The sequence below is a fragment of the Aegilops tauschii genome, unplaced genomic scaffold (assembly GCF_002575655.3).
Source record: "Aegilops tauschii subsp. strangulata cultivar AL8/78 unplaced genomic scaffold, Aet v6.0 ptg001221l_obj, whole genome shotgun sequence".
Lineage (NCBI taxonomy): Eukaryota > Viridiplantae > Streptophyta > Magnoliopsida > Poales > Poaceae > Aegilops > Aegilops tauschii.
Window position 1 is genome coordinate 1,103 of NW_027333423.1, and position 13,404 is coordinate 14,506.

Below are 13,404 nucleotides of genomic sequence, written 5' to 3' on the forward strand. Positions count from 1 at the left end.
TCTATACGGTACCAGTTGTTGTTTCATTGAATTTGCTTCATTAATAGGCTCACGATTCGACTTTGATCGTTATGGATTGGTACCAAGATCAAGTCCTAGGCAAGCAGACCTAATTTTAACAGCCGGTACGGTAACAATGAAAATGGCTCCCTCTTTAGTGAGGATTATACGAGCAAATGCCTGAACCAAAATACGTCATTGCTATGGGAGCCTGTACTATTACAGGGGGAATGTTCAGTACGGATTCCTATAGTACTGTTCGGGGAGTTGATAAGTTAATTCCTGTGGATGTCTACTTGCCGGGCTGCCCACCTAAACCGGAGGCAGTTATAGATGCCCTAACAAAACTTCGTAAGAAGATATCGCGAGAAATAGTTGAGGATCGAACTCTATCTCAAAATAAAATAGATGTTTTACTACCAGTCACAAGCTTTATGTTAGGCGCAGTACTCATACAGGAACTTATGAGCAAGAATTGCTCTATCAATCACCATCTACATTAGATATATCTTCTGAAACTTTTTTCAAATCCAAAAGTTCAGTACCTTCCTACAAATTAGTGAATTAGGAGAGGGGCTCTTTTGTGTAGAAAATAAAAAGCAGGGCAATCTTCAAACTTGCATCCGAAATGTGAAATATTTATACAAAGAGGGAGAGATGAAGACAATGCAGCAGGGTTGGTTATCTAATTGGCTAGTCAAACATGAGGTGGTTCATAGATCTTGGGCTTTGATCACCGAGGAATAGAGACTTTACAAATAAAAGCAGGGGATTGGGGATTCCATTGCTGTCATTTTATATGTATATGGTTACAATTATTTACGCTCCCAATGTGCTTATGATGTAGCACCCGGTGGATCTTTAGCTAGCGTGTATCATCTTACGAGAATACAATATGGTATAGATAATCCAGAAGAAGTCTGCATAAAAGTCTTTGCCCAAAAGGATAATCCTAGAATTCCGTCTGTCTTCTGGATTTGGAGAAGTGCCGATTTTCAAGAACGCGAATCTTATGATATGGTGGGAATCTCTTATGATAATCATCCGCGCCTTAAACGTATCCTAATGCCTGAAAGTTGGATAGGCTGGCCCTTACGTAAGGATTATATAACCCCCAATTTTTATGAAATACAAGATGCTCATTGAATGATAAGAAATTCATGCTCACTTATACAACACAACTCCAGATTTTATTCAAGTCAAGGAATATTTTTAGGTTCTTTTCCTAGATGAAACGGAATACCTATTTATAATTAATTCCTAATTATACAAAAGCATTCCAGATAGACTGAGCAAAAAAGGGTTTCATTTGGATTCCCCTATTTTGAAAATCGCATATTAATTTCCTTCATATGAACAGAAAAATAGGATGACTCAAAGAAGTTCTCTACCAGGAACTTTGTACCGCGCACATTACTTAGCACAACTAGGAAAATAAGATAAGATAAAGATAAGCAAGACTAAAAAAATATTCGTCGGAATAGCGGAATACAAAATTAAGAAACGCAAAAAAATAAAGGGGAATCTCACCCCCTTCTTTATCATAAAGAAAAGATATATTTTAAAACTTCTTTAAAAAGAAGTGCCTCTATATTTATATTATAGATTTATCCACTTAGATGAATAAATATTATTAATGAATATGTATCACAATCCATCTCGAGGTATTTGGATCAATACCTATTCGGTGGATCTTTTTTTTTTCTCTGCCAGAACCAGATTTGAACTGGTGACACGAGGATTTTCAGTCCTCTGCTCTACCAACTGAGCTATCCTGACCTTTTCTTGTGCATCATCCTAGTAGAGTATTTGTATCTATGTCAATTAAAAGGACTAAAAATTAATTAAAGTATTTCAAATTTAAAATTTGAAAATGGGGGGGTAGTCCTATGCATTGTGCATGGTTAAAATAGAGTGAATAACCAAGATTTCTTGCCGATACTCTAATAAAAAAGAAATCTATTCAATGAATAGGATAAGATCCATTGAGTTCTCTTCGCATTCCTTTGTGAAAGAGTAGAATGAGAAAGCTAATGAATCTTAAACCCATTGCATTGATAAAAAGAAAAAAAAGAGGATAAATAATAATAATATAGTATAGTTAGGGAATAAAAGAGGATTTGGGGATAGAGGGACTTGAACCCTCACAACTTATAAAGTCGACGGATTTTCCTTTTACTAGAAATTTCATTGTTGTCAGTATTGACATGTAGAATGGGACTCTCTCTTTGTCCTCGTCCGATTAATCCACTTTTTTAAAGATCTCGAAAACTTTGAATTTGAATTGAAGAATTTGATTATTCAATATTCGATTGGAGTGGATTCACAATAATGAAAAAAAAAAATTATGATATGAGTTTTTTATTTCATAATCATTATCATTTCTAATTTCATTTTTAAAAAAGATAAAGAACCTATATTATAATTATAATATAATATGAGTTCTGTGATTAATCGTTTGCTATGTCAGTATCTATACGTGTTTATTAAATGTATAAGGTATAAAACCCCCTCTTTCTCTAATTTAGAATTAGAAGGAATTCCACTAACAACACAACGTAATTAACTCGATTCGTTAGAACAGCTTCCATTGAGTCTCTGCACCTATCCTTTTCCTTTGTATTCTAGTTCGAGAACCCCTTGTTTTCTCAAAACACGGATTTGGCTCAGGATTGCCCTTTTTTAATTCCAGGGTTTCTCTGAATTTGGAAGTTACCACTTAGCAGGTTTCCATACCAAGGCTCAATACAATCAAGTCCGTAGCGTCTACCGATTTCGCCATATCCCCATTTCCCTCTTCTTTGAGACCAGGATTCCTTGTGTAATTTCATCCATCTCTTAGTTTTTTTTTTGAATCATTGAGTTCATCACTCAACGTAGTCTAGCAAGTTCAGTTCGACTCTATTTGAGAGACCTCGCTTGCTTATTGCAATTCAGAATTGAATTGATTCTATCCTTGATGTATTTGCAATTCAATCCGAATCAATATATCCAAAAGTTTTTATCTCCCCCACCTCCCGTCTTACTTTTTTATAGTATTCAAAATTATACTATAACGCTTGATATTTATTCTTTTTTTCTAATCAGAATTAGCAATTTTATTTACTCTGACTCTATGTTCCCCTTAGTGAAATATTAATCCTCAAATTATTAACAAATAATAAAGTCTATAATGATCAAATGAAAATACCAATAAATTCTATAATTTTATTTTTTAATATCCTATAGTTAAGCATATCAAGCTAACTTTATCTTTAAGAAGTTTTAGTATTTTTTTATTTTTATAAGTATAACTTCAAATTTAGAACTAGTTAATAGCTAAGATTAATAACTAATATCTGAGATTTTACGGATTTCCTATACTATACCTATTTCTATTTGTTACACTATTTCCGTTATGTAAGCCCACTTAGCTCAGAGGTTAGAGCATCGCATTTGTAATGCGAGGGTCATCGGTTCAAATCCGATAGTCGGCTTTTTTTTTTCTCTATCGATGTTCTACGAACAAGAATCTCTTTTTTTCCGAATTAAATGGAGAATCCAGGATCTTTTATGTTTTTTACCTTACAATTTTGCTAGATACAAAACAATAAAATAAATAATATATATACAAAAAATAAAGATTTTGATGAAATTCCATTTTTTTGGGTACTTTAGTTGATTTTACTCTGTTTATCCTGTAGTTTAATTCAGTTTTAATTTCGATGTATTCTGTAATGTAAATACAATGAAATTAATTGTGTAAAATGAAATTTCAATAAAATAAAAAAAGGAGTCTTCATGTCCCGTTATCGAGGACCTCGTTTAAAAAAAATACGCCGTCTGGGAGCTTTACCAGGACTCACTAGAAAAACACCTAAATCCGGAAGTAATCTTAAAAAAAAATTCAATTCTGGGAAAAAGGAGCAATATCGTATTCGTCTTCAAGAAAAACAGAAATTGCGTTTTCATTATGGTCTGACAGAACGACAATTACTTAGATATGTACATATCGCTGGAAAAGCAAAAAGGTCAACAGGCCAGGTTTTACTACAATTACTTGAAATGCGTTTGGATAATATCCTTTTTCGATTGGGTATGGCTTCAACCATTCCTGGGGCCCGCCAATTAGTCAACCATAGACATATTTTAGTTAATGGTCGTATAGTCAATATACCAAGTTTTCGTTGCAAACCCCGAGATATTATTACTACGAAAGATAACCAAAGATCAAAAGGTCTGGTTCAAAATTATATTGCTTCATCGGACCCGGGGAAATTGCCAAAGCATTTGGCGATTGACACGTTGGAATATAAAGGACTAGTAAATAAAATCCTAGATAGGAAGTGGGTCGGTCTCAAAATAAATGAGTTGTTAGTTGTAGAATATTACTCTCGTCAGACTTGAACTTAACGAAAAAAGGAAAGGTTCATAGAATTTTCTTCCCCTTCCCCTTTCCCCGAACTAAATCGCCCTAAGACCATTACCATTAATTTGTATTTTCCCATCAACTAGCTAAAATTGATTAACCCTAGGATTAGGATCCTTTTTTCTTTTTTCCTCTATGTGTATTTTACATACCACAGTAATTTGCTATAGAGAATTTCTAATTTCTATTAAATCAAAATAAGATAATATAAGATATTATTGCTGGAAAAAATTGTTATTTGATTTGATACATTGTGATCCTTAACGTTGATGAATTAAGAAAAACGGAAAGAGAGGGATTCGAACCCTCGGTAAACAAAAGTCTACATAGCAGTTCCAATGCTACGCCTTGAACCGCTCGGCCATCTCTCCTACATAACTTATTATGGAAAATAAACTGAGTGAATAGCGAGTTTTCTTATTCCTGCAGTACAGGTACAACCGCAACCACTCGGGGGTTCCATAGTTCTATTGGAAAAATTCCTTTTGATCTAAGTGGAAGGATACAGGATTTTTTACTAGAAATTGCGCTCGCTATAAAAAAAAAGTTTTAATTTGGGTTTTCCCGCAACTAAAGAAAAAGAAAATGGAAGAATTCTTCTTATTGCATAATAAAATAAAGAAACCTTAGAATTCCGTTTGCATAAGATACGCTACACCATACTATCGAAATCAAAAATAGGGTATGAGACAATTAATAACTTTGAAAACACGAAATAGTTGATAACATAAGTTGTTGTTCAGAAATAGCAAAGTGGAATGAAATCCAGTCTTAGTCAAATATTTCATATCTCTTCGTGTCCAAGCAGAAGGAAAAGGATACAATTTGAGCTGAGCGGAAAATCCATATCTCTATCTCTCTTATCCATTTAAAGCATATGGATTTAGAGTAGAGCATATGGATCAATCTATTTATAATTATAAGAATCGAATGTGTTTGTTTTTATGTTATTTTGTGAAGGAATGAAAACAATTCTATATAGAATGGGTTGGGAATTATGCCTAGATCCCGTGTAAATGGAAATTTCATTGATAAGACCTCCTCAATTGTAGCCAATATTTTATTGCGAATAATTCCGACAACCTCAGGAGAAAAAAAGGCATTTACTTATTATAGAGATGGTGCGATTTGACTCTTTTTTTTTGCTTTTTTTTAGCCCTACCTATACCTCAGTCTTACGAAAAAGAGAGGGGGTTGGCATAGAGAGAACCAAATTTGTAAAGCAAACAAACCCACGCTTCGGGAAGGTGAGGCGAACTAACAATTCCTTCCGTCGTGTATCCTCGATTGATGCGGCTTCAGATACTTCAATTGTAGATTTGAGTATTGAGCGAAAGGTTACACCTACAGGATATGGTATGGTATGGATTACAGGCCAATCCTACTCTATTAGTATCCGTAGGCAGCATAGGGGAGAAAAGCACTACACCTAGAAATAGGAATCAACAAGAGAAAAACTTTGTTAGAAATTACCCCTTTCCTGATCGGTATCAGGGCTGGGAAGAATGGTTGGGATAACAAACAACCATCAGGTTTGTACTTTGGATACCCCTATAACCATCAAAGATCGTTGAAGTAGCTAATTCCTCTAAATAGGAGGCGTTGAGAACAAAGAAATTATTGGAGCTATCGTTTTCCTCTAGCATTAATAGAATTCATTGGTGTTAAGAAAAACCTCTTGTGGGAAGGTTGGCTAGAGATTTCTTGGAAAAATACCAGCCCCTTTCGGTTCATAATGAGACGGGACTAATTCTATTTTGATTCTATAGATTATTTCGCTTAGTACTATTATGTACAGAAGGGAGGAGCCGTATGAGATGAAAACCTCATGTACGGTTTTGGAACGGAGATTTTTTGAATAGAATGAACGACCGTAACGGATGTTGGCTCAATCCGAAGGAAATTATGCGGAAGCTTTGCAAAATTATTATGAAGCTACGCGACTAGAAATCGATCCCTATGATCGAAGTTATATACTCTATAACATAGGCCTTATACACACAAGCAATGGAGAGCATACAAAGGCTTTGGAATATTATTTCCGGGCACTAGAACGAAACCCCTTCTTACCGCAAGCTTTTAATAATATGGCCGTGATCTGTCATTACGTGCGACTATCTCCACTATAGAAAGAAAAAAAAAAAGAGAGGATCAAATTTTCTAGTAAATACTAGAAAAAAGGGCTTTCTACATAGGGATCGTAAAAACAACGATTTTTCCCTATCAGCTGTAGGAAGGAAGGACACTTCACGAGAATCAAAAAACGAAGAAAGTATGGCCTATACTACTACTCTATGGATAAAGTTTCTCAAATTGATAGAGAAAGCACCGTAAAGATCAATTAGTGAGCGACTGGGTCGATACAACTAAAAAAAACTGCTTACTTATCCCATGATATGGGGCAAAATTTAGGAATCCGCTTATGTAATAGAGCCGATCCACTAAGGGATTAAGCAGCGGTGTAGTATCAGATCCCAAAGATAGTAAGTTCTTTTTTCTTTCTTATGGAAAAAAGTCTTTTTCAAGGATTCTATAGAGATTTCATATATGAAAACGGGATAGTTACCTTTCAGAAAATTTGAACGAAGGCTCTATATCTATCTATGCTTCATTCTTCTGAAGGTGGGAAAAAAGATCAAACTGATTATTGATAAAAATTAGGGTTTGAAACTTAGGTAATTAATTTCTTCTGCTTAACCCAAGAACAAATTGGATCGATTTTTGATAAATCGAATTCAGTTAAGATAGGGGAAATTCAGATAGCAATTTCTGAGCCGTATGAGGTAGGAAACTCTCAAGTACGGTTCTAAGGGAAGGAACTTCCTATTCCGACCGAGGAGAACAGGCCATTCTACAGGGTGATTCGGAAATTGCGGAAGCTTGGTTTGATCAAGCTGCTGAATATTGGAAACAAGCTATAGCGCTTACTCCGGGAAATTATATTGAAGCACAGAACTGGTTGAAGATTACGAAGCGCTTTGAATTTGAATAAGACCATGCTCCTTCTTTTTCATAAAATGGGTGGTTTGGTTGTTGATCCATTAATCAAATAAATTAGGTCGTAAGATCGAATCAAGAATTTCATTATATCCATTTCTTATACCTTCTATTTTATATGATATTTCATAAGAATAAACCATAGAGGGATAGGGTCTAGAATAGAAGTAATAAACTGAATAAAAAGAGGGGGCAATCTAAATATTGCTAATATATTAGGACCATCTTATTAATAATTCTAATGAGTTATCTTGGAATTTAGAATCAAATAAAAAACCCTATATTATGCTCAAGGAAAGTAGATATAGATAGGAGCTTATGCCCTCAAAAAAAAATACACTAGTTCTTAAATTAAAAATAAAAAAGATTTTTTTCTTACGTCGAGAAATATTTGTTTTTCAAGATAAACAATGTCCGTTAGGCACCTAATCTTTATGTCATAATAGACCCGAACACTTGCCTCGGATTGACTTCAATATATAATTGCTCCAGTGAATAACTAAAAAAAAATAGAAGGATGGTAGATAGTAAAGAAAAGAACTAATCACAATATCTATCTTTCAAAATCTATCTTTCAAAATCTATCTTTCAAAATATATATCTTTCAAAGATTCACTAAAAAGACAGTTGGCGGGTCTCTTTGTATGTCTTGTCCGGAAAGAGGAGGACTTAATGATTATTCGTTCGCCGGAACCAGAAGTAAAAATTGTTGTGGATAGGGATCCTGTAAAAACATCTTTTGAGGAATGGGCCAGACCCGGCCATTTCTCAAGAACACTAGCTAAGGGCCCTGATACTACCACTTGGATCTGGAACCTACATGCTGATGCTCACGATTTCGATAGTCATACTGGTGATTTGGAGGAGATTTCTCGAAAAGTCTTTAGTGCTCATTTCGGGCAACTTTCCATTATCTTTCTTTGGTTGAGTGGCATGTACTTTCATGGCGCCCGTTTTTCCAATTATGAAGCATGGCTAAGTGATCCTACTCACATTGGACCCAGTGCTCAGGTAGTTTGGCCTATAGTAGGGCAAGAAATATTGAATGGTGATGTAGGCGGGGGTTTCCGAGGAATCCAAATAACCTCTGGTTTTTTTCAGCTTTGGCGAGCATCTGGAATAACTAGTGAATTACAACTCTATTGTACTGCAATTGGTGCATTGATTTTTGCAGCGTTAATGCTTTTTGCTGGTTGGTTCCATTATCACAAAGCCGCTCCCAAATTGGCCTGGTTCCAAGATGTAGAATCCATGTTGAATCACCACTTAGCGGGATTATTAGGACTTGGGTCTCTTTCTTGGGCGGGGCACCAAATTCATGTATCTTTACCAATTAACCAATTTCTTGACGCTGGGGTGGATCCTAAAGAGATACCACTTCCTCATGAATTTATCTTGAATCGGGACCTTTTGGCTCAACTTTATCCTAGTTTTGCCGAAGGAGCAACCCCTTTTTTCACTTTAAATTGGTCCAAATACGCAGAATTTCTGACTTTTCGCGGAGGACTAGATCCAGTAACCGGTGGTCTCTGGCTGACCGATATTGCGCACCATCATTTAGCTATTGCTATTCTTTTCCTAATCGCAGGTCATATGTATAGGACCAATTGGGGTATTGGCCATGGACTTAAAGATATTTTGGAGGCTCACAAGGGCCCATTTACAGGACAAGGCCATAAGGGTCTTTATGAAATCTTAACAACGTCATGGCATGCTCAATTATCTCTTAACCTAGCTATGCTAGGCTCTACAACCATTGTTGTAGCTCATCATATGTATTCTATGCCTCCCTATCCATACCTAGCTACTGACTATGGTACACAACTTTCCTTGTTCACACACCACATGTGGATTGGCGGATTTCTAATAGTCGGTGCTGCTGCACATGCAGCAATTTTTATGGTAAGAGACTATGATCCAACTACTCGATACAACGATCTATTAGATCGCGTCCTTAGACACCGCGATGCAATCATATCCCACCTTAACTGGGTATGTATATTTCTAGGTTTTCACAGTTTTGGCTTGTACATTCATAATGATACCATGAGTGCTTTAGGCCGTCCACAAGATATGTTTTCGGATACTGCCATACAATTACAACCTATCTTTGCTCAATGGGTACAAAATATCCATGCTACTGCGCCTGGCGTAACAGCTCCTGGTGCAACAACAAGTACTAGCTTAACGTGGGGAGGCGGCGAGTTAGTAGCAGTAGGTGGCAAAGTGGCTTTGTTACCTATTCCATTAGGAACCGCAGATTTTTTAGTCCATCACATTCATGCATTTACCATACATGTGACTGTATTAATACTTTTGAAAGGTGTTTTATTTGCTCGGAGTTCCCGTTTGATACCCGATAAAGCAAATCTAGGTTTTCGCTTTCCTTGCGATGGGCCTGGCCGAGGGGGAACATGTCAAGTATCCGCCTGGGATCATGTTTTCTTAGGTTTATTCTGGATGTACAATGCAATTTCGGTAGTCATTTTCCATTTCAGTTGGAAAATGCAGTCGGATGTTTGGGGTACTATAAGTGATCAAGGGGTGGTAACTCATATTACAGGGGGAAACTTTGCACAGAGTTCCATTACGATTAATGGGTGGCTTCGAGATTTCTTGTGGGCACAGGCATCGCAAGTCATTCAGTCTTATGGTTCTTCATTATCTGCATATGGTCTTTTTTTCTTAGGTGCTCATTTTGTCTGGGCCTTCAGTTTAATGTTTTTATTCAGCGGCCGTGGTTATTGGCAAGAACTCATTGAATCTATCGTTTGGGCTCATAACAAATTAAAAGTTGCTCCTGCTACTCAGCCTAGAGCCTTGAGCATTATACAAGGACGCGCTGTAGGAGTAACCCATTACCTTCTGGGTGGAATTGCCACGACATGGGCATTCTTCTTAGCGAGAATTATTGCAGTAGGATAGTGGCTAGGAGGATTTGAAAGGCATTATGGAATTAAGATTTCCCAGGTTTAGCCAAGGCTTAGCTCAGGACCCCACTACTCGTCGTATTTGGTTTGGTATTGCTACCGCACATGATTTCGAAAGTCATGATGATATTACTGAAGAACGTCTTTATCAGAACATTTTTGCTTCTCACTTTTGGGCAATTAGCAATAATCTTTCTATGGACGTCCGGAAATCTGTTTCATGTAGCTTGGCAAGGAAATTTTGAATCATGGATACAGGATCCTTTACACGTAAGACCTATTGCTCATGCGATTTGGGATCCTCATTTTGGTCAACCCGCTGTGGAAGCCTTTACTCGAGGAGGTGCTGCTGGTCCAGTGAATATTGCTTATTCTGGAGTTTATCAGTGGTGGTATACAATAGGATTACGCACCAATGAGGATCTTTATACTGGAGCTCTTTTTCTATTATTTCTTTCTACGCTGTCCTTAATAGCGGGTTGGTTACATCTACAACCCAAATGGAAACCAAGCCTTTCGTGGTTCAAAAACGCGGAATCTCGTCTCAATCATCATTTGTCAGGACTTTTCGGGGTAAGTTCTTTGGCTTGGACAGGACATTTAGTTCATGTTGCTATTCCCGCATCCAGGGGGGAGTACGTTCGATGGAATAATTTCTTAGATGTATTACCCTATCCCCAGGGGTTGGGACCCCTTTTGACGGGTCAATGGAATCTTTATGCCCAAAACCCTGATTCGAGTAATCATTTATTTGGTACCGCTCAAGGAGCGGGAACTGCCATTCTAACTCTTCTTGGGGGATTCCACCCACAAACGCAAAGTTTGTGGCTGACCGATATGGCTCACCATCATTTAGCTATTGCATTTATTTTTCTCATTGCCGGTCACATGTATCGAACTAACTTCGGAATTGGGCACAGTATTAAAGATCTTTTAGAAGCGCATACTCCTCCGGGGGGTCGATTAGGGCGTGGGCATAAGGGCCTTTATGACACAATCAACAATTCGATTCATTTTCAGTTAGGTCTTGCTCTAGCTTCTTTAGGGGTTATTACTTCCTTAGTAGCTCAACATATGTACTCTTTACCTCCTTATGCATTCATAGCACAAGACTTTACTACTCAAGCTGCTTTATATACTCATCACCAATATATTGCAGGGTTCATCATGACAGGGGCTTTTGCTCATGGAGCTATTTTTTTCATTAGGGATTACAATCCGGAACAGAATGAGGATAATGTATTGGCAAGAATGTTAGACCATAAAGAAGCTATCATATCTCATTTAAGTTGGGCTAGCCTCTTTCTAGGATTCCATACCTTGGGCCTTTATGTTCATAACGACGTCATGCTTGCTTTTGGTACTCCAGAAAAGCAAATCTTGATCGAACCTATATTTGCCCAATGGATACAATCTGCTCATGGCAAGACGACATATGGGTTCGATATACTCTTATCTTCAACGAATGGCCCCGCTTTCAATGCGGGTCGAAGCCTATGGTTGCCCGGATGGTTGAATGCTGTTAATGAGAATAGTAATTCGCTTTTCTTAACAATAGGACCTGGGGATTTCTTGGTTCATCATGCTATTGCTCTAGGTTTGCATACAACTACATTGATTTTAGTAAAGGGCGCTTTAGATGCACGCGGTTCCAAATTAATGCCAGATAAAAAGGATTTTGGATATAGTTTTCCTTGTGACGGCCCAGGGCGCGGCGGTACTTGTGATATTTCTGCTTGGGACGCATTTTATTTGGCAGTTTTCTGGATGTTAAATACCATTGGGTGGGTTACTTTTTATTGGCATTGGAAACATATCACATTATGGCAGGGCAACGTTTCACAATTTAATGAATCCTCCACTTATTTGATGGGATGGTTAAGAGATTACCTATGGTTAAACTCTTCACAACTTATCAATGGATATAATCCTTTTGGGATGAATAGTTTATCGGTATGGGCGTGGATGTTCTTATTTGGACATCTTGTTTGGGCTACTGGATTTATGTTCTTAATTTCCTGGCGGGGGTATTGGCAGGAATTAATTGAGACTTTAGCATGGGCTCATGAACGCACACCTTTAGCTAATTTAATTCGCTGGAGAGATAAGCCCGTGGCTCTTTCCATTGTGCAAGCAAGATTGGTTGGATTAGCTCACTTTTCCGTGGGTTATATATTCACTTATGCAGCTTTCTTGATTGCCTCAACATCAGGCAAGTTTGGTTAATTTAGTTTGTTTTTTTGTACTGTATCAGCACCTAGTTCATTACTCTTGATAGAGAGGGAGGATCTGCCTTTTTAGATTTCTTTTTCTATTTATTTTTCCATCTAGGATTAGAACCGTATACTTGGTAATAATAGCAACGACACATTATGGCAAAAAAAAGTTTGATTCAGAGGGAGAAGAAGCGGCAGAAATTAGAACAGAAATATCATTTGATTCGTCAATCTTTAAAAAAAAAGATAAGAAGCAAAGTTTCTCCCTTGAGTTTGAGTGAAAAAACGAAAATGCGAGAAAAATTGCAATCCCTACCGCGTAATAGTGCACCTACACGCCTTCATCGACGTTGTTTTTTGACCGGAAGACCTAGAGCTAACTATCGACATTTTGGGCTATCCGGACACGTACTTCGAGAAATGGTTTATGAGTGTTTGTTACCGGGTGCAACAAGATCCAGTTGGTAAGGATAAAATACCCTTTCGTATTTGTATGGATTTCTGGAATTGATAATCATAGAGGAGCCCTCTTTACCATTCTGTATAAATGGACTATTCTATTTGTATAGATATTGGTAGAGGGGCGTATCCAACCCTCTTTTATCCACTAGTTACCCCTCTTTAGTTTAAGAGTATAGAGCAGTTTGGTAGCTCATAAGGCTCATAACCTTGGGGTTGCGGGTTCGATTCCCACTACCGGCTCCATACTCCTTCTTTATGATATATGCATGATATAATATATACATCATGCATTTGTATCTGGATTTTTTGATTTCCTAAAAGAGTTTTGGTCTAACAGTTTTTTCTCGGAAGAAGCAAAAAAATAAAAGAAAGAATAAAATATGAAAGAAAA

The 13,404-nt window shown here is 37.1% G+C and overlaps 2 non-coding genes across 2 annotated transcripts; one reads left to right on the forward strand and one right to left on the reverse strand.

Annotated features, from left to right (window-relative positions):
* The first annotated feature begins 3,403 nt into the window (after positions 1–3,403).
* On the forward strand, positions 3,404–3,476 carry TRNAT-UGU (transfer RNA threonine (anticodon UGU)). Its single transcript has one exon. It is a non-coding gene; the product is annotated as a tRNA-Thr (tRNA).
* A 1,216-nt stretch (positions 3,477–4,692) lies between these two features.
* On the reverse strand, positions 4,693–4,779 carry TRNAS-GGA (transfer RNA serine (anticodon GGA)). Its single transcript has one exon. It is a non-coding gene; the product is annotated as a tRNA-Ser (tRNA).
* Positions 4,780–13,404: the final 8,625 nt, after the last annotated feature.